This window comes from Nothoprocta perdicaria, unplaced genomic scaffold, assembly GCF_003342845.1.
Source record: "Nothoprocta perdicaria isolate Ctin4 unplaced genomic scaffold, notPer1 scaffold_251, whole genome shotgun sequence".
NCBI lineage: Eukaryota > Metazoa > Chordata > Aves > Tinamiformes > Tinamidae > Nothoprocta > Nothoprocta perdicaria.
The window spans coordinates 720,237-723,352 of NW_020455479.1; the positions used below are offsets into that span (position 1 = coordinate 720,237).

Here is a 3,116-nt window from a genome sequence, read left to right on the forward strand (position 1 = left end):
CGCGCGCGGCCGCTCCGCGGGCGGGCGGCACCATAGAGAGCGGGAGGACTGACGGCTAGAGAGGCCCCGCGCCTCCCCCCCCCACCCCCCTGAACCATAGAGATGTGGGGCTAGCGCAGGCGCGGCCCCAGCCCCCGCCTGCGACGCGCTCTCACCTGCTACCATAGAGAGCGGGAGGACTGCGGCTCCCCGGCGGGGGGGGGGAAGGGGCGGGCGCGCCGCCCTCATTGGCCGGCGGTGGGGGGAGCCCCGTGACGTCACCGCGGCGGCCGTGGGGTGACGGTGACGTGGGCGGGGGCGCCGCCCCCGGAACGGGGCTGCCCCCCCCCGGGGGCACCCCCAAAACGGGGCTCCCCCCCCCAAAACGGGCACCCCCAGAACGGGGCTCCCCAAAACGGGCACCCCCAAAACGGGGCTCCCCCCCCAAAACGGACACCCCCAAAACGGGGCTCCCCAAAATCGGGCACCCCAAAACGGCGCCAGAAGCACCCCTGAAACGGAGCACCCCCAAAATGGAGGACCTCCGAGTGGAGACACCCCCAAAACGTGCACCCCCCCCACCAGAGCACCCCCAAAACGCGTCACCCCCTCGCGGTGCACCCCCAAAATGTGCACCCCCCACAGCGGAGGACCTCCGAAGGGAGAGGCACCCACAGCGACAGGCGGCGGGGGTGTCAGCGCGGGTGACGCGGGGGTGACGGGTGCAGTGCGGTGTAGGTTGGTGCGGGTGACACGGGGGTGACAGGCGCTGCGCACAGGCGGGACACGGGGGGTGCCCGGGGGTCGGCCGTGGGGCTGGGGGGCGCAGCGGGTGGGACGCGGGTGCCACACGGGTGCTGAACACAGGCACTTTATTGGGGATGTGGGGCGGCGCTGCCCCCCGGCGCCGTGGGGCACGGGGCGGCGCTGCCCCCCGGCGCCGTGGGGCCGGGCGCTCAGTACTCGCAGATGAAGGGCAGCTTGGTGCCGCAGTGCAGGCTCCTCCAGCGCCCGTCTGCCGGCGGGAAGGGGGTCAGTGCGGCCGCGCCGCCCCACGGCCCCCGGCAGCGCCCCACGGGCCCCCCACATCCGCACCATGCAGCCCCAAGCGCCCCAAATCGCGGCACCCTGCCCCCAAATTGCAGCCCCCCAACTTTCAGACCCCAAACCCCCCTGGTTGCAGCCCCCAGACCCCCCTGTTTCAGCCCCCATGCCAGGCACGGGGTCCCCGGCTGTCCCCAGCGCTGTCCATCCCTGCTCCCATTCCCGCTCCCGCTCCGCACTGACCGGCGGTGCACAGAGAGGTGCAGAGGGTGCCCGTGAGCAGCGGGTAGCCCAGCACCCAGTGCGCGTAGTTCCACAGCGTGTGGTCCACCCACTGGCAGTACACGTTCCTGCCCTGCGCCCCACGGCGTCAGCCGGCGCCACCGGCGTGGGGCAGCCGTGCGGCCGGGGCGCCCCATGGCGGGCGTGGGGCAGCGGGGCAGTGCTGGGCACCCCAGCATGGGCGCGGGGTGTCGAGAGGGGCTGGAGCACCCAGGGGTGCAACGGGGACGTTGGGTAGGGTTGGGACACCCCAGGGGGGCATGGCGACATTGCACAGGGCTGGAACACCCCGGGGTGGACGTGGGGACATTGGACGTGGGTTGGGTTGGGGCTCCTAAGGTGGATGTGGGGACATTGGGCAGGGTTGGGGCACCCCAAGGTGGACATGGGGACATTGGGTTGGGTTGGGACACCCCAAAGTGGACATGGGGACATTGGGTTGGGGCACCCCAAGGTGGACATGGGGACATTGGGTTGGGTTGGGTCACCCCAAAGTGGACGTGGGGACATTGGGTTGGGTTGGGACTCCTAAGGTGGACATGGGGACATTGGGTCGGGTTGGGGCACCCCAAAGTGGACATGGGGACATCGGTTAGGTTCGGGGCACCCCAGGATGGACACTGAGATGTTGGGCAGGGTTGGGACACCCCCGGATGGACGTGGGGACATTGGGTTGGGTTGGGGCACCCCAAAGTGGACATGGGGACATTGGGTCGGGTTGGGACTCCTAAGGTGGACATGGGGACATTGGGGTGGGTTGAGGCACCCAGGGTGGACACGGGGACATTGGGTTGGGACTCCTTAGGTGGACATGGGGACATTGGGCAGGGTTGGGTCACCCCAAAGTGGACATGGGGACATTGGGTCGGGTTGGGACTCCTAAGGTGGACATGGGGACATTGGGTTGGGACTCCTAAGGTGGACATGGGGATATTGGGTTGGGTTGAGGCACCCAGGGTGGACACGGGGACATTGGGTTGGGACTCCTTAGGTGGACATGGGGACATTGGGCAGGGTTGGGGCACCCCAAGGTGGACACGGGGACATCGGTTAGGTTCGGGGCACCCCAGGATGGACACTGAGATGTTGGGCAGGGTTGGGACACCCCCGGATGGACGTGGGGACGTTGGGCAGAGCTGGGGCAGCCCATGGCGGCCGTGGGGCGGGCTCAGCCCCCCGGGCGGCCGTGGGGCGGGCGGCTGGCGCGGGGCGCTCACCAGGGGCCGGGTGACGCCGCCGATCCAGACCTGCCCGCTGGCGGTGTGGGCGCGGGCGCAGAGCTGCAGCCGCCGGTTCAGGGCGAACGTGTGCACGGAGGCGAGGCGCCCGCGGTAGCAGCGGCCGCACAGCGCCTGCCGGCGCGGGGGACACGGTGGCACCGTCGCCCGCGTCCCCACGTGCCACCAACACCCCCGGCACTGCGTCCGTCCCCGTGTGCCACCAACCCTGCCTGTCACTGCGTGCGTCCCCATGCCTGTCCCCACTGCCAGATCCCGGGGGCCCATTCCCATTCCCAGACCCCAGTGCCCATTCCCAGCCCCCAGTGCCCGTGCCCATTCCCAGACCCTGGTGCCCATTCCCAGCCCCTGGTGCCCATTCCCAGCCCCCGGTGCCCGTGCCCATTCCCAGCCCCCAGTGCTCATTCCCAGCCCCTGGTGCCCGTCCCCATTCCCAGACTCCAGTGCCCATTCCCAGCCCCTGGTACCCATGCCCATCCCCAGACCCCAGTGCCCATTCCCAGACCTCAATGCTCATGCCCATTCCCAGACCCCGCGGTGCCCATTCCCAGCCCCTGGTGCCCATTCCCAGCC

The 3,116-nt window shown here is 70.3% G+C and overlaps 1 protein-coding gene across 1 annotated transcript in view; it reads right to left on the reverse strand.

Moving 5' to 3' along the window:
• The window catches only part of SSRP1 (structure specific recognition protein 1), a 6,196-nt gene extending 6,029 nt beyond the window's left edge, over window positions 1–167 (reverse strand). The window contains exon 1 of the mRNA XM_026040263.1: window positions 156–167. The gene's annotated coding sequence lies outside the window, so the exon portion shown is untranslated. The remainder of the gene's footprint in view (window positions 1–155) is intronic.
• Window positions 168–3,116: the final 2,949 nt, after the last annotated feature.